Raw genomic sequence first — 18967 nt, forward strand, 5'->3', positions numbered from 1 at the left:
AGGCACCGGCACTCTGGATCCTCAGATGTGGGAGAAGCCGGGACCAGATGAAGTCCTAACTGGAATAATTAAGGTAAACAGCTAATTAGAGCCTTTTGAAGCCTGAGTGGATGGAGGAAACGAGAAATAAAGGTGAGGCGAGCCAAAATGGCAAGCTTTCTTGACAAATTGCTGCCTGAAGCCAAGAGGCATGAAGTTCTGCCAAAGAGAACAGAGACTGGAAGGTTTCAGACACTAAGAGGAGATTCACAATTGGTGCTTTTTAGACTTAAGAAGGAAGGCCCAAAGTCTGGCGATAGAATATATTTAACCCATCTTTAAATGCTTGCAGTCTTTAAATATTGTTCTTTAATATGTGTGCCTCTTCATCCATCAGGCTATTTAGAATAGTCGTTCCAGGTATTTATTTTTAACCAAAAGAGTATATTTACTGAATCACAGTAAAACAAACTTGGCTATTCTTGGGAAAGTCCCACTAGTTGCTTTATGTAGCCATAATGTAAGGCACCATTATTCATTGGGCAGGGGCCTCTTGAATTGGAACATTGAAATCAGGAAGAACTGCCTAGCCTCTATCAGGGTATTCCTACTTCTCCTCAGTAGTAAAGACCATATATGCATGTCCACCCCAGAGAGAATCCCAAGTGTCACTCTGAGTTGATACCGTCCCCCTGGGCACATGGAGGACACTGAGTCATGTCCCATATCAAAGCTTTATTGTCTATCTACCTTAAACTGCAGAGAATTTATATACAATACTAAGTTTAACAGCTTAAACTTTCCTCTGCAGCCTAGTGCATACTCCCAGCCCTGGACACAGCATGCTGCATGGCTTTAACAGTTAAAGAACTGTCTTCATACTCTACCAAGGAAATAGGAAATCATACATAACTCTGGGGATATTGGCATTAAAGAAAAAGCATCTCAGCCTATTTTCACATACCTAATTCAGATAGGAAAAGACATTCTTAGCCATAAATTCCAAAAATGAATTCAGAACTAAAAGTGGAATCAGGGGAGTGATTAAGAAATACAGCAATTAGAAATCTAAATGTCACAAATATATATGTACAAAAATGTTTATTACAGTATTTTTTGTAATCATAAGATGCAGAGAAAGCATTTGACAAGATACAGCATCCATTTATGATAAAAACTCTCAATAAAATGGGTATAGCAGGAAAATACCTCAACATAATAAAGGCCATATATGACAAACCCACAGAAAATATCATTCTCAATGGAGAAAAACTGAAAGCTATCCCTCTAAGAACAGGAACCAGACAAGGATGCCCACTGTCACCACTCTTATTTAACATCATATTGGAAGTCCTAGCCAGACCAATCAGGCAAGAAAAATAAGTAAAAGGGATCCACATTGGAAAAGAAGAAGTGAAACTGTCACTCTTTGCAGACAACATGATTTTATATCTAGAAAACCCTAAAAAAATCCACTAAAAAGCTTTTAGAAACAATAAAGGAATACAGTCAAGTCGTGGGATACAAAATCAACGTACAAAAATCGGTTGCGTTTCTATACGCTAACAACGAAGTAGCAGAAAGAGAAATTAAGAACACAATCCCATTTACAATTGCAACAAAATGAATAAAATACCTAGGAATAAACTTAACCAAAGAGGTGAAAGATCTGTACACCGAAAACTATAAAACATTGTTGAAAGAAATCGAAGAAGACACAAAGAAAGGGAAAGATATTCCATACTCTTGGATTGGAAGAATTAACATCGTTAAAATGTCCATACTTCCTAAGGCAAGCTATAGATTCAATGCAATCCCTATCAAAGTTCCAACAACATTTTTCACAGAAATAGAACACAGAATCCTAAAATTTATATGGAACAACCAAAGATCCCAAATAGCCAAAGGAATCCTGAGAAAAAAGAACAAAGCTGGAGGTATCACACTCCCTGATTTCAAAATATACTACAAAGCCATAGTAACCAAAACAGCATGGTACTGGCACAAAAACAGACACACAGATCAATGGAACAGAATTGATAGCGCAGAAGTAAACCCACACATTTATGGACAGCTAATATTCGACAAAGGAGCCAAGAGCATACGATGGAGAAAGGAGAGTCTCTTCAATAAATGGTGCTGGGAAAACTGGACAGCCACATGCAAAAGAATGAAAGTAGACCATTCCCTTACACCATGCACAAAAATCAACTCAAAATGGATTAAAGACTTGAATGTAAGACCGGAAATCTTGAAACTTCTAGAAGAAAACATAGGCAGTACGCTCTTTGACATCGGTCTTAGCAGCATATTTTCAAGTACCATGTCTGACCAGGCAGGGGAAACAGAAGAAAAAATGAACAAATGGGACTACAGCAAACTAAAAAGCTTCTGCACAGCAAAGGAAACCATCAACAAAACGAAAAGACAACCTAACAATTGGGAGAAGATATTTGCAAACCATATATCAGATAAGGGGTTAACATCCAAAATATACAAAGAACTCATACAGCTCAACAAAAAGAACGCCAACAATCCAATTAAAAAATGGACAAAGGACCTGAACAGAGATTTCTCCAAAGAAGATATACGGATGGCCAACAGGCATATGAAAAGATGCTCAACATCATTAGCTATCAGGGAAATGCAAATCAAAACTACAATGAGGTATCACCTCACTCCGGTCAGAATGGCTATAATTAACAAGACAGGAAATAACAAATGTTGGAGAGGATGTGGAGAGAAGGGAACCCTCGTACACTGCTGGTGGCAGTGCAAACTCGTGCAGACACTATGGAAAGCAGTATGGAGTATCCTCAGAAAATTAAGAATAGATCTACCATATGATCCAGCTATCTCACTGCTGGGTATTTATCCAAAGAACTTGAAAACGCAAAGGCATAAAGATACATGCACCCCTATGTTCATTGCGGCATTATACACAATAGCCAAGACTTGGAAGCAACCCAGGTGCCCGTCAAGGGACGAATGGATAAAGAAGATGTGGTATTTATACACGATGGACTACTACTCAGCCATAAGAAATGATGAAATCCGGCCATTTGTGACAACATGGATGGACCTTGAGGGTATTATTCTGAGTGAAATAAGTCAGAGGGAGAAAGTCAAATACCATATGATCTCACTCATAAGTAGAAGATAAAAACAACAACAAACAAACACATAGCATTGGAGATTGGATTGGTGGTTACCATAGAGGAAAGGGGGGAGGGCAATAGGGGTGATTAGGCTCACATGTGAGGGGATGGACTGTAATTAGTTTTTGGGTGGTGAGCATGATGTAATCTACACAGAATTCGAAATATATTACAATGTACATCCAAAAGCTATATAACGTTATAATCCAATGTTATTGCAATCAAAAAATTAAATTTTTTTTGAAAAAGAGAAGAGATAAATATGAAATAAAGAATATTTTAAAATGTAAGAAAAAAAAAAGAAGAACGAAAGAAATTGGAAACATCCTGAATGTCTATCAATAATGTGATGGTTAAATAAATTATATAGGCTCCGTCCTGTGGAGTTGAATGGATTTCATAATAAATTACATAAGATAAAAGTGTGTGATAGATATAGAAAAGTCCCTAATACATATTGTAAAATGGAAAAACAAGTCAAAAGGCAATGTACGTTGTATAATCACAATTATTTCATAACCAAAATTCAGATATATGGAAATATTATACATGTATCCTTGAATGCACTTTTTATGTGCTCTGAGAGAATATATCAATCAATGGTTACCTCTAAAGTGGGAAGTGAGACGGGAAATGAAGGGCAAAAGAAAGACCTAGATTTTTTTTACCCTGATTTTTCACACTGATTTAGGCTTTTAAAAAATTTTTTGCAATAAACTTGTATTATTCATATACTACTTTATATAAAAAAAATTTTAAGAAGTGACAGGCAACAGCTAAATGGTTCCTTACCTACAGTATCCTAAATCTTTCTTTTTGCCTCACTCCATTTTCTCTCTCTCATTCTGCGATCCTGGTATTGCAGAAGTTCTGTCCTACAGAATTTTCGAGTCCCATTCAATGGACTTTTATAGATAGTTCTTCATTTTTGTAACACTTGGTAGAATCACACTATACTTTTTAGGCCAACAGAAGATTGATGGAATAATATATAAGGATCTTAGTGGGTATGTTAGTTTTCTAGGGCTGCCATTACAAAATACGACCCTTAAGCGGCTTAAAAAACAGAGATTTGTTTTCTCAGAGTTCTGGAGGCTGGACATCCAAGATCAAGGTGTCAGTAGCCTTGGCTTCTTCTGAAGCCTCTCTCCTTGGCTTACAGATAACCATCTTCTCACTTTGTTCTTATGTGGTCTATTCTTAGTGCAAGCCCATCCCTGTGACAATTTCTGTGTCCAAACTTCTTCTTCTTATAAAGAGTCAGAGTGGATTAGGGCCCACCCTAATGGCCTCAGTTTAATGTCATCACCTCTTAAAAGGCTCCATCTCCAAATAGAGACACATTTTGAGGGGTTGGAAGTTAGGGTTTCAACATATACATTTTGGGAGGCAACAATTCAGTCATAACAGTGGGCCTGGAGCTCAAAATTTCCTTTAAGCGCTCCCGCTTGTCCACTAGGAGAAACCATAGAGACCATGAGTCCTTTAAGTGCAGGTCTGTGTTCTTAAGAGAGGACTCCTAGTGACCTCCCAGCCACTCCAGAAGAAAGGGCATGCACAAGGAAGTCAGCACGTTGAGATCCCTCTCTCTCACCTGGCTGTTTCTCAAAGACAGTGGTGCAGCACAGCATGGTGGAGAGAGGACAAGCTTTACAGCGAGACCACCTGCTCTGCCACTTACTAGCCCTTCTCTAGACTCCAGTTTCCCATCACTAGGAAGAAGACAGTAATACCTGCCTCAGAGTTGGGGCCAGCTATGTAATTTTCAGCCCTAGTGCAAATGGGAATGTGGGGTGGGGTGGTGATGTCAATCTCCCCCAACCTGTGGGTAAATGGGCAACCCCCAAGGGATTGTATGCTCTGCACTGGAACATGTGTAGTACCTGGATCAGGAATGGAAGAGGCCCCGCCAGTCATCCCAGTTGCACTATACCACTGCCAGCTACAACCTTGCCCTGCACTGAGATGCCATGGGGACACAGGCCAGACCTGCCTCTCCCCATGCTCACACCCAAGTCCCTAGCAGGGACAGAGGGCAAAGATGGAACACAGGCCTCCCCTTGTCGAGGCGACCTGGTTGCAACCCCAGGAGGAGAGTGGCTTATTTTTTATATGCAGAGTGGTGATGGGGAGGGGTGGACCAGGTAGAGTGCTCAGCTCCAGGTAGTGGGGAGTGGGGGGTTCAGAACCTGTCCAGGGAGGTGAGGTGAGGCGTGGGACAGCAATGTGAGCCCAGGTTTCAAGCCCCTAACACATGCTCCATTGTCCTATTGGACTTCACCCACAAAACACGAAATCAAAGATACAGTTATTAAGAATTTCAAGACAGTAACTGCAGAGCATTAAACTCCAAGTACAAGGATCTTTTGAGTACAGTGACCTGTGCGAATGCACTGATTATAGGCCTGTGAAGCCACCCTGCTCACTGCAAAATAGCCTGAGAAAGGCTTGCTTGGCACAGAGCCTGATACATGGTATGAGCTCAGAAAAAGAGTTTGTTGTCTCTCCATTCCATTCCTTAAAGGAAGCCTAAAATCACTCTTGCATAATTCACTGCCTTCAGAGGACTTAAGTCGTTTATCAAGATGAGTTTATCAAAGAATCCAAAAAGAAGTAAATCATGCCCTCCCATCCTTCAAGGCCCAGTTTAATTTCCACTTACTCCAAGAAGCCCTTGCTCTTGGAAAAATCTTTCCACTCGCTTGGGTGGAAATTCTCCAAGAACATTGCTTGTTCCTGTATTAAACTCTGCCTTAGTCCAACCCAGGCATGTGTCTATACAATACATCAGAGGGCCCTGGGAGACAGGTGAGCCTCCTCTGATTGTGTGTCCTTTATAGCACCTAGCACATAGAAAATAAGTTTGCGGTTGAATTAAATTCAATGATATTGAAATGGATTCAATTTATTCTAAGAAAGCACTCCTCTAATTCCTGAGTTACTCATTCCCAAATTTGGTTGTACATTTTCTAAAATAGCACTGATATAGGAAATATAAATACAAAAAAAAGCCAAAGCTCTAAAAGGAATTTAAACAAATTCTAGGTTTTATTCAAAATTTCAGGAAAAAGTTCTAGTCCAACACAAACAAACAAAAGATTTTATTATCAAATAATAATTAGCTATTTTAATAAACACATAAACTCCATAAATCCAAGACATTGAATGATATTTAAACAGTCAAATGACAAGGCTTCCATTAAGTTATTATTAGGAAAAAATTATGTATCCTAGCGTAGCTGTAATATTCTCAAAAGAAAAATGCATGCATATGGACTTGAAGAGAACATAGAAATATGAAAACAGTTTGATTTGTCAGGATGATGGGGTTGTGGAGAAATTAGTCCTTTTATTTATTTAGTCCTCTTAAATGTTCAATACATTTAGAAAATAAACTATAACAAAATGTTTCTACTTGTACTGCTACTTACTTTAGTCCTCAAGCAGTTTCGAGAATACTGGTCCTAAGGGAAAGGTAAAGTTTTCCACTAATCAAAATTAGTCACATTTGAAAAGAAAACATAAGAACAACAGAATTCCCCTACAAAATGATTTCCTAATATTCTTTAAACTAATTAATTTCTAAGATTAAAGAATTTTCCTGTTAGTTTCTTAAAAGGTCTGAGATTCCTATGGACATTTACACCTTTTTAAAAGCACACCTTTGGCGTTTTATTCAAATTCCATTCATTACCCCTACTAGCCAGGGAATGGATTCTCATGGATTGCTTTCCTGGAGTTTACTTCCTGCCAAAAGAGCATAAACTACCAGTTGTGGTGTTCCCTAAATATGTGATAGTACTCCCTATCAGGAACTCTTTTTGTAGAGTAGTTTTGGAAGATTTTGTTTAGGTAAGGCCAGCCCTTTATAAATATCCTCTAAGTAGTTTATCATGGACCCATTTATTCTATTATTTCTGCCACCAAGCTTAAAGCAGTAGGATTTCTTATAAGCCAAAAGCGTTCCTTGTACTTTGAGAGTCCTTTGGCTTGTATTTGCTTGTGGTCTCTGTTCCCAAGAAGTTTTGGCAACCCTCACTTAAAAAAAAAAAAAATCTCACAAGAAACGCACATCTGGATTCAATTGATTGGACTTTAACCAGCTTCCACTGCAATATGCAAATAATCGTCTTCCTTGGTGTGTTACTTCATGGCTGATAAAACTAAGGTCTTATTCTGAGAGTCTCAAACTTCTTTCTCATTTCCTTCCTTCCTCTGATAGCAAAACCTTTCAAACAGACAGATGTCTTCATCCAGAACGCATCTCAAATACCTGCCAGTATTTCCTAAAAACGTCAGTGCTGAGCTGCACAATATAAATCAAGCAGATGTGAAATTTCATTAACAAGTTTGCTTCATTGTGAGGCAGACTGACTTGTTCCAACCCCTTCCATTCATGGATGAAGAGGAGAATTAGAACACGGACACAACTCTCTCCACAAACCTGTTGTCTTCACTTAATTCCTCTCATTTCTAGACTGACCTGTGTTCTCGCCACCTCCCACTCACTCACCTGCCCAGAACATCAAAAAGTCGACTTGTTTTTGTAAATCTAGAGATCTTTAATCTCCTCCCTTCTTTTAACTCTTCATTGCTTTCTATATTTTGCTTCAACGATTTGCTTATTTTTCATGATCTCTCTTAAGATGTCTAAAACATAGCGATTGTTTTAGTACTTGGAAAGTAATCCAGGATACCCAAGGAAGCTGAAGTAAAAGTTATGGCATGCCAAGATTTCCAGAATACCTGGTAATCTGAGTTTCCTAAAATCCAGAGCCAGATGCTTCTAATCATAAACTTGAGAACTTGAGGACAGCTGATGAACATGATTATATACCCTTAATTTCAGTTCTAGATGTGAAACAACATGCCTACAAAAATGTTCCCGTTGATGGTCTCTGCTCTGGATGCTAGTCCACTTGAGAATTCAAACTCAGATATATCATCCTATTAGTTTCACTGACATTTATCCCCACCCCCAATTCCAGTTTTATGTGAATTTAACACAGGTGCAGACTCAGGCTTCACATAAGGGAGCAATTTTCTGATTCATTCGTGTAAGACCCCGAGGGAAAGAGAGAACAAGATGTACCAAGGTAATACTGCATTGTTTAAAAATTAACTTAGCTTGTTTTTCTACTGAAGTGAGAATAGTCACATCCAAATGCTTAGATTTATGTAAGGCCTCACATACGGTTCTTGTCTTAGTCACAGTGCGGTAGCATTTTTAAAATCTCATTCTTAAGAAAATGATTTTAAGGGAATATAAATAGACAGATGATTATTCTTATACTTTTTATGGAGGGGGGGAGGTATCAATCTACATTGTTCTTTCAGTTCAATTAGGGGCAAGGATGCAACAGCAAAAATAGAGTGATCGCTCCCCCCAGGCACATTGCTCTGCAAAAGCCGCTTTTGTTCTGAAAGGAAATGGCATGTTGAAACACATTTTTTATTATTATTTGTAAAAATTCTTGGGTTTTATTAGTTCAGGGCTCAGTGAGTCTTCTAGCTGAACTGTACAGTTATTCAGTGCCTAGAAGCAGAATGGAGGGAGAGACTAATTAGCATAGTTCTTACATCACCACTGGAAATTCTTTATTTGCCCTCAGGACCCACATTGCTGTGTCTGCTCAACACTTTTAAATATGACAAGGTCAATAACCCTGTTTTGTAACAATGAATGCTAACAAACTGGGTCCTCACACACATTGTCATTGTTTAACAAGGTCAACTGAGTTAACCGAGAGCATTATGCATGTACAGTGCCAAGAAGACCCCGTCAATAGTCAAATATACAATGTTATCATATTAGCATAAATAGTGGAGCAACAGATGGCCCAGCTGTGGACAAGTCAGATTTACCCAAAGATGCTGCACCAACAGTTGAGCCATAAGGATTTGTACCATGGCACAGGGGACAGACAGGGAAATGAGAGGCGAGGGTTCTAGTCTCACCTCTGCCATTTCCTCTCTGACGGCTCAGTTTCCAGGCAGTAGGATGAGAAATCAGACCAGATGACATCGAAATCCCACTTATGCCCAGATTCTAAGGCAGTCCACAGGATAAATGCATTGCCATTATGAATTTCATTGGAAACATATTTTTAATATGGTATGTCTTATACTAAATTTCTATTTTTATTCCTTTGGCATTTGGCAGAGAGGTAAAGAAAGCTGAATTCCATCAAGTCTGGTTCCCTCAGGTGGCGTGTGTGCAGTAATTTAGAAGTCTGTGCAAGTCGAAGAAAGTGATGACTGACGTGCTCCTCAGGCTTTGCATCATCAACACTGTAATACAGTCTGCTTATCACTTTTCTTCTGAAAAACTCTGTTTAGATTTCCAATGGGAGTTTGTGACTCCCTTTAGAATTCTGGTGAAGTAAACATTAGTCAATCCATTTTTCCATGTTGAGAAATGGAGTCACTTCCAGTTCAGTCAATGTTAGCATAATTTTAAAGCTTAACCAACAATTTTTTCATTTATGTTGTTAAAATTAGCTTTTTTTCTGTCATCACACACACAAAAACAATTCATGAATATCAAATTAATATTATGATAAAGTGGAGCTATAACAATTACCTAGAAAGAAGAAAACCCAGTATTCTATAAACATGAAACAAGGTTCTTTTGGTAGAAGAAGGGGAAACAAGGACAAAAGAAAAACTGTCTAATGGAAAAGTACTATAAAGTACTGTAGATTGGCATATAAATAAGACAAAAAGTATGAGGGAAGGAGTGTTGCTTTTAAATCCATTTTAGTACAGACATCTTAGAAAACAATTTGTTTTTAATGCAAATTGTTCTAATGTTATAGTATAAATTTCCTTTACATATCATATTGGTTAAACTACATCTTTTCAACCTTAATTTTTTCTATTAAATTATAAATGTTTGTAGTGGGCCTTTTAAATGCTTGATGCAGTGTTATTATTCTATGGCAAAACATTTCTCAGATGTGCAACATTATTTTAAAATAAGTCCCTCAAGATGAATATAGTTGCTGGAGTCCCTTGAAATGTATGGCATTTAAGAATAGACGTGTGTTTCTTCAGTGCAGGGGCTCTTCAAGGGAATTTTTGACTGCTGATGCAAACGTTAGTAAGCAATGCACTTGTTTGGTTAAGACTTTTAGCCTTGACCTCCAGCTTTAAACCCTTGTCCTTTATTAATCACGTGTTTCCTGAATCAAAGAGAATATTTTTGGAGGGGGAAAATTGTTCTGGGACTGAAGGAGTGTTATATACCAAACAGACATGCCCAGATGACAAATAACCCTTGCATGATAGCCAGGGTTCATCCAGCTGGTCGGCCCTGTATTTTGTGATTGATGGTGTTGATGTTCTAAATAGGCCTAAGATGTGCCAAGTATAAGAGCCATAACAAAGTCTTTCAGATTTATACTGTAGATAGAAGGAGGAAGCGAGAAGGCATGTTCCCAGCACATGGCAATTCTAAGAATGGTGTCATGATTACAAGTAACCTTGCAGGGTTTGTCTGGTTTCTTTCGAACTTAAACAAAAACTATTTGCTGGTCAGGAATGAATAGGGTCACATAAGGTCTGTCTAAACCTTACGATTACTAAAATGTTTCTCTGTAACTGGACACCTTCTGAAGCTAGGATAACATTGGAATCCATTGTAGGGATCAATGCACTGATTTTTCTTTACCTTTTGAGGCTTCTGAAAAAAATAAGAACAGTTCTTTGCTTTTAAAAAACAAAAAAGAAGAAAGTGACATCATGACATATATTGAAGCCATCAAATGTTTGAAGTAAAAATCCTTAAAGATTATTTAACCTAACCCTACTCTCTTTACATTTAGGAAAATGGGGCAATTTTTTAATCAAAGAGAGCCACAGAATTCTACGTTGTTTATTTTTTTAAGGCATTTATAAACAATTCTTTAAAAGCAGATAATATATGAAAAGGCCAAAAACTAGTATCTGAGCTTTTAAATGAGTGATAACGATAGCACTTAATATTTTAAAATGAATATTATATATAACTCATGTATAAGAAACTGTTATACTGTTATTTTATGAGACTTTCGTTAGTGAGAGTTCATATCCCTATGTTTATATAGCAATTATGTTTGTGAACCTTCACAGCACTGAGGAAGTAGAAGCCTGTTAACTAACCCCCATTCCTCATCTCCTCTATAAAATTGATTTTACTAAATTGATTCCATTGAGTGCTTTAAGGAACAGTCCTGGGAAACTGCCCCTGGGATCCATGTAAGCGTGCAATTTGGGTCAATTTCTATGCAGATTCTTTGAGAAACTTCTTTTTAGTCTTAGCATGCGAAATAGTTGTGCTTCTCTGAGACGATATATTTACATTTATCGTAAGGACTTTGAGGTACATATAACTGAGGGCATTTTCTTCTTTGCATTGGCCATTAAAATGTGCGGAATGTAATTTGAAACCCACCTTTCATGATAAAATAGGGCTTAGCAGGGCATGTTTTGGTCTCTAGTTCATTCATGGATCTATTAGCGTTCCTATCTTTTCCTTTTGTTGTGGGTTTCTCCCTAAATTTTGTTATCTTGCTGTATCTATCTTCGTGATCCTCCTAAACAAAAGGGACAAAAGAAGACTGTACACTAATTAATGTTTTGTTTCTTGTGAAAACACGCTTTTCTCCAATCACCTTGCACAAATTCTAGAGGACTGTAGAAATGGGAGAACTAACGAAATGCAAAGTTTGTTCAATGAACGTGAACAGTACAATGGCTTAATGTGACAGAATATTTAAGATCAAAATTGTCAACAAATCAGATCATATGAGGCTTATATTATCATTATCAGTGTTAGACTTTTTTCTTTTTTTTAAGGAAGATTAACCCTGAGCTAACATCTGCTGCCAATCCTCCTCTTTTTGCTGATGAAGACTGGCCCTGAGCTCACATCCATGCCCATCTTCCTCTACTTTATATGTGGGATACCTGCCACAGCATGGCTTGCCAAGCAGTGCCATGTCTGCACCTGGGATTCGGACCAATGAACCACGGGCTGCCAAAGCCAAACGTGCGCACTTAAGTGCTGTGCCACTGGACCAGCCCCTAGTGTTAGATTTTTATTTCTCAGTTGAGAATGGGTTTACCAGTCAGGGAAGCTAATTAGATTCTGTGTTACTTAATATTTAAAATATTTAAGATATTATAAATGTACCCAATGACTATATCTAGAAACTTAAAGTTGATAAATACTGTACACAGGTGAAGAAAATCAAATCATGATGTTATCACTACATTTTTATGACTTACATCAACAATGTCTGCCATACATTTAAAAAAATGTTAAAGGGACCGGGTAAATTATAATCATTTATTAGGAAATCAGAAATCAACTGGCAATATGGCACACTTTGGAAGGCAGAATTTTTAAAGTGCTGCTGAAATGCCCAGTTCTGAAAAATAGTCAGCAGGTACATGTAGAATCACCTAATTCACCAAGATCAGACTTTTATGTGTTTTAGTTATTATTGCTAATATAATAATTTAGAAAATCTTTAAACCTGTAAGTTGTGGGACATTCTCTTAGGAAAATATCCATAGTTTTAAACATGAAATACTCTTCCTCACTTAAAGGAACAAAAGTGAAATTTTCCTCTCTATTATAGTTTTGAAAAATATAATGTTACAATTCTCTCTTTGTTTTCATTTTTGTTTTCCTTTTTGGCACCTTGCTGTTTCTGTTATCATTATGGTTGTTATTATGTTTAAAAGTGCTTTATATTTACCCGTTAGCCTTCACTGCAGTTTTCCAAGGCTGGGAAATAACTTGTTTCTTATAGCTACTTAACAAATACATAAACTAAGGCACACATTTAGATTCTTTTTCACACATTACATAGCAAGTATGGAATCTAGCCAAGAATAAAGTCTGTGATCACATGACTCAAGACAATTGGCTATGACCACAGGCTCACGTCTCCAAGAAACCTGTGGCCAATAATGGTCAGTTAGACCTAGCAAGGTAGATACCCGGGGATATGGCCAACAGAAGAATTCTGCTACAAGCTCTATTCGGACTGGAGAAATATCAAATCTCTAAATTATCTTCAGATGATTTTTAATACAGATAAAAGTTAAAATAAAATCCCAAGAAACCTATGCTGTCTTTTGCTAAAAAACCCTCCCCCGGCAAGATTGTGGATTTAGTCACAGTTTGTCACACTATAACCTTCAGCTCCATTCATAGAGTCCTAAGCTTTTCCCCCTCTACATGTTAGAACTTTGACTGCTATAGTCAGAGTTTGTCCAGGTCAGATATTTATTTTCAGCAGTGGAGGACTTTATTATAAAGACAACAAAAGTGCTCATGCCAAGGGATGAGAACCCCACACCTACTACAGTGTAATATACACAAATAGCATAGTAGGAATAATTATTTTCAGATGCTTTACTTCAAATGAGATTCTGACCATTCCAGTGACCTTCTCCATCAAGGAAGGGGTGAAACCCTTAACTAGACATGGTTTGGGGGATGCTCTGGGATCTGAGTTCTTTTTTTCTCTGGGTTCTGCTGATCTTTCTTATATCAAGGCTCTTGTGACTATTGGTGGGTTTGCTCAGTCATTGAAGCTGCAGTTGTCCCAAGCTCGCTTGAAGCAGGGATTATCTATTAATAGTATTTTTAAGGATGTTTGCTTCTTCCCAACTTCCTCAGAAAAACTCTTTCCTGGTTACATAACAGGCTGGGAATGCCTGCTCCCTCTGTTTGTTGCCTTAAGTTTGCTCTGAGCGCTGCTGTAACCACTTCCCTCTCGGTTCTCTCCGTGCAAAATAGAAGAGATTCTATTTTGTACTTTGGTGGGCAGAGGGGACCGGGAGGAGTGGTTTCTAGAACAAAACTAAAATTCCACAAGTATACATAGATCCCACCCCATCCCACCATCATTTTAAGTAAACTCTACATCATGATACATCCTCTTTAACCATAATAAATACGCACTAGAGAACTCATCAGCATTCCAGATTAGATTTTATTTTGCTTGAGGGTGAGTCTTTCACTCAAGTTACTGTCATTGTTGATGGAGTGGTTTCTGCTGTATTGAACGTCTACCCATGTATGGTTTCACCAAGGCAGCTACGAAGTCGCCAGTTCCTTAGTTCTCACCATCCCCTCAGGTGTTCCCCTCTGTTTCTGGCTCTTAATCTTTTATTTGTCTTCATTGCCAGTTACAGTGAGTGTACACTGTGTCCCTGAGCATTTCCCTCAGAGACTCTCTACTGCTATTCCAAACAGCCAAAACTTGTTCTGTCTGTCAAAAATGGTTAATACATGAGTATTAACGTCCCGTTTTTTATACAGTAATTGAAAGGTTGCCTGCTGCGCACAAGACTCTGTTCTGCTAGCCTGGAACTCGACTGGACATAGTATTTGCCAACTGCCTGCCGGGAGCAACAGTGCACCGGGATAGAAGGTGAACTCCGTCACCCAACAGGCATTTGCAAGGGTCTGATTTCTGTGATTCAGGCACGTACCTTTTAAAGACTCTTCATCCAACTGCAAATCTTCCCTTCACTCATCCGCTTGTTTGGATTCAGAAGATAGCACTTGGCACAAAGAGACGCATTCCCTAATAACGTTTTATTCTTTTCTGTCAGCCACCTTCTCTTTAATTCCCTGCATGTGGTGAGCTTACTTGAAGTCCCCTGACTATATGCCCTGAGCCCATAGCTTCAGATCTCTGTGTCCCTTTTCACTATTATCACTCCAGAGAGATTTTCTTTGTAATCATGGTCAGCGCTACAGCCTCGTCCTTTCTAATGGTCTGTATTAACATCCCTTCCTTTCTATAGCATCCTGTAAGGTTTTCAAAACCTTTTGATTTTTAGCTCTTCTTTTGTGATTTTGTTATGGCTCCATTTTGCACTTATTTAGATACTTCCAATCTGATTCACACATCTGTCAACATCAGTTTTTTGACCCACTTTCTGCTCAGCTTCTAGGATTCGTTTCTGCAGTTTCACTGTGGTTTATTCATCTTTCTTGACTTTCCCTACAATCTAGATGAGTGTAGATGATTAGTGTCTGTTTCTCAGGGTGGTTTTCCCAGCCATCATAGGGCTTGAGAACTCTTGCAAAGGTCTAAGATTTTTGCATCTGTAACTTTTAACTGCCTGAATGAATTTTTAAGGGTTTCTCTTCTCTACACTGGCTAAACTTGTCTCATCCTTTAAGGAAACATGCGGTATCATAATGATTGCTGTGCCATTTAGTTTTCTCTTGTTTCTTAACCTTCTTTTTTATTGTTTTGTACTAATACATCAATATGCTTGGCTCCTATTTTAACTATCCTATTCTCTATGCCTCTTTCTAAGATTTTAAATCAGACTCATTGATAATGAGATTGTATTTCTTCATCCTTCAAACTGTAGTTTTTGTCAACAAAATACCTATTCATTCAAATAGGTAATTTAGGCTTGAGCCATAAACCTAAATATCCTTCATCTTGTATGTGTTAAAAACGTCCAACCCTAAATGTGTAGCTTCTAATTTTTCTAATTTGATTGGAGAACTGCAGCAATTTTTTTTTCTTTCTTTGAGTCTCTAGAAGATAATTGTTTTCAAATATCTTACATTTTGTGACTTTTCTAAAGCTTAAGCCCATTGCTGACTAATGAGGGTAATTGGAATCTCTCTTATTTAACATCCTTGTATGTGTTTATAGGTTGTAATTATGTCTCATTTCAGTGTTTTTCCTTCTCAAGTGAATATGCCCAGCATTCTGCACCTTTCTCCCAGAGGGTGACTTGTACAAACCCTTTCTTAATTTTTTGTTCTCCTCCAATTTACTTGTATTTTAAAAACCTTGGTTGTGCTTTCTGCCACATTTCCTGTAGTTCCAAAGAAAAGTGCAGGAGGAATTTTGTGTTCACTCTGCCTCTGTGTCTCAATCTGCACTTTGTGAGTTGCTAATAATGGGTTGGACCACCTCCTCAGATCTCGTAAGAGCTCAAGATGGATCTGACATCCCAAGGGCTCCCTCTGTCCCACCTGGTCTCCTTAAACAATGATCTCTTCCAACATGGCATTGTTTTGCAAGAGAGTGGCCGTCAGAGTATGCAGCCCTCCACCATTCTTTGATACTGAAGAAGCTATACTGCCCTTGACAACCAAAAAATGACTAAATTGCTTATGTGTTAAGGTAGAGCCTTAAAATAGAAGTCTTTAGCAAAAGATTTCTTAGTCAGTTGGATGGCCACATGAGTTGACATTCTTACATGAGCTGAATCTGGAAACATCCCTTCTTCTCTCAAACTCTGCTCAGTCAGTTCAATCACTCTGCCTCCACCTGCCTGGGTTCAATCACTCTGCCTCCACCATTAGGTCCACGGATATCACAGAAATGGTTTAGATAATTTTGTTAAAGTTTTACCTGTTTTGTCAATGTGCAAGAGAAACAGGTAGAATTGAATGAAAAAGTGAGGGGCAGAAGAGGATAGAAAAGATTAAAATATAAACAAGCTAAAAATAGATATAAATCTAGATTACAGCTAATAATAGAGAGAAGTTAGATAAAATGCATATCCTCTCCTCAAAAGTCCCTCATCTATATAGCCTAATACAAAACTTTGGATTTTTTCATGAAACCAAGATAAAATTTTTTTGCTAACAAGAGAACACTGCTAGAAGAAGTTACAAAAATTCTTCCCCAAACAATAGCATTTATAATAATATTAAATTCAATTTCCCAGTATCCTTTAGGAAGCAAACACTGGTCTTTAATTTTCACCCAGAAAGGGGCATACTCCATGCAAACTTGTGGAGAACTTAACTTTGCATGTTTGTACCTTCTCTTACCTTATTTTACAAGATTGAGAACTAATTTCCTGCATCATTTTATTGATTATTTTTATTTATAAGGACATTGGATTTTAAGTTCCTGATGACGGTGTGAGTAATGATGTTGCAAAGATGGTACACCAGTCCTCCCATCTGGATTAACGAAGGAATTCACATGGATCCCTGAGTACCAATTTAGGATCATTTTAGATGGAGAAAGAACACTAATAATGGACAAACAATATATTGTTAATATAACAGATATTCTGCCACTTTTTAAAAATACTTGTACAGGGGCATTAGCCTTAGTAGTCAAGGTTGCACTGCAGCTACTAGGGTCCCAGCTGCGGTGGTACAAGTCCCAGAGGAGTTGATTTGTCTATTGATTTTCATGAAAGCTTTGATTTTGGCAAGAGGAGGAAAGTAGAGGTTTCTTTGGTGTGAGCAGTTCCCATCACTGTCCCAAATCCTGTCTATGCTCCCACCGTGGTTAAACTCTTTCGTGGGCCCAAATCAAATTCTCACCCTTTTTAACTTTAATAATCCCTTCTGATTAAGACCTTGAAACAAGTTCACAGAGACTGGACTGGAGGTGTTTGAGAGACCCCACCCAGTGATGATTTGACCACAGTACGGCATCCAGCTTTACCTTTCTCTTACCTCCAGGTAAATTTCCTGCATTAGTAGGGACAACACATTCTAAAGGCCAAGCTGGGCCATTTTGTTGGAGTTCCAAAGCTCTCTTTATGACTTCCTCAAGATCCTGGTGAACTTCCCTAATATCCCGGATTTGCAGGGAAGTTCATACAGATTATCACTCCCATAAGGCTCTTTCTACAAAAAGAAAGAGTGCTATACCCAAGGAGACTACAAAAAAGGCCTTGCTATTTACTTGAGGAAACAAAGCAAAGACTAAAGTAGCCTTCCTCATTCCTTGGATTTATGTAGCACTTTACATATTAAAGAATGCTCTCATTTAGCTGGTCTCCATTTTGTCTCTGCAATTACTCTGTGACATAAATAGGGGCAACAAAATTAATATTTAGAAATGAAGAACCTAAAACTTAGAAATAGTAAATGGCTTGCCAAAGTTAGCTTCTCATAAACACAGACACAAAAATCCTCAACGAAATATTAGCAAATCAACTCCATCAATATGTAAAATAATAATGCAGTACGAACAAGTGGATTTTAAACTGGGAATGCAAGGCTGAGGTTTTAATATTTGAAAGTCGATCAATGTGATCTACCATATTAATAACACAAAGAAGAAAAACCACATGATCATATCGATTGATGCATAAAAGGCATTTGACAAAATTCAACATCGATTTCTGATAAAATCTTTCAGCAAGTAGGGAATAGAGAGGAATTTTCTCAACCTGATAAAGGGCATCTACAAAAACCTACAGCTAATATCATATTTAATGGTAAACACTGAATAGTTTTCCCCTAAGATTAGGAACAAAGCAAGGATATCAATTATCACCACTCATACTGCCTTGTAATAAGGCAAGAAAAAAAATGAAAGGCATACAGATTTTCAGGGAGAAATAAAACTGTTTCTATTCTGAGATGATTATATATGAAGAAAATCCCAAAGATGCTAAAAATAAAACAAAACAAAGCATCTCCTAAAACTAATAAGTGACTTTAGTAAGGTTGCGAGATTCAGGGTCACCAGACAAAAGTCAATATATTCTATATAGTAGTAATGAACAATTGGAAACAAAAACTTTAATATATGTAATTTGTATGTATGTATAAATTAAATACATATATATTTAATCTATTATAGCTCAAGAAAAATGAAATACTTAGGTAAAAATCTAACAAAACATAACAGAGCCCCTACGCTGACAATTACAAAAAGCAGATGAAAGAAATCAAGGAAGACCTAAAGAAATATAAAAACATATAGTGTTCATGGATTGGAAGAATAAATATGCTAACAATGTCAATTCTCTCCCAAACTAATCTAGAGATTTAATGAAATGCCAGTCAAAATTGCAGCAAGAATTTTTACATATAG

This window comes from Equus przewalskii, chromosome 4 (assembly GCF_037783145.1).
Source record: "Equus przewalskii isolate Varuska chromosome 4, EquPr2, whole genome shotgun sequence".
Classification (NCBI taxonomy): domain Eukaryota; kingdom Metazoa; phylum Chordata; class Mammalia; order Perissodactyla; family Equidae; genus Equus; species Equus przewalskii.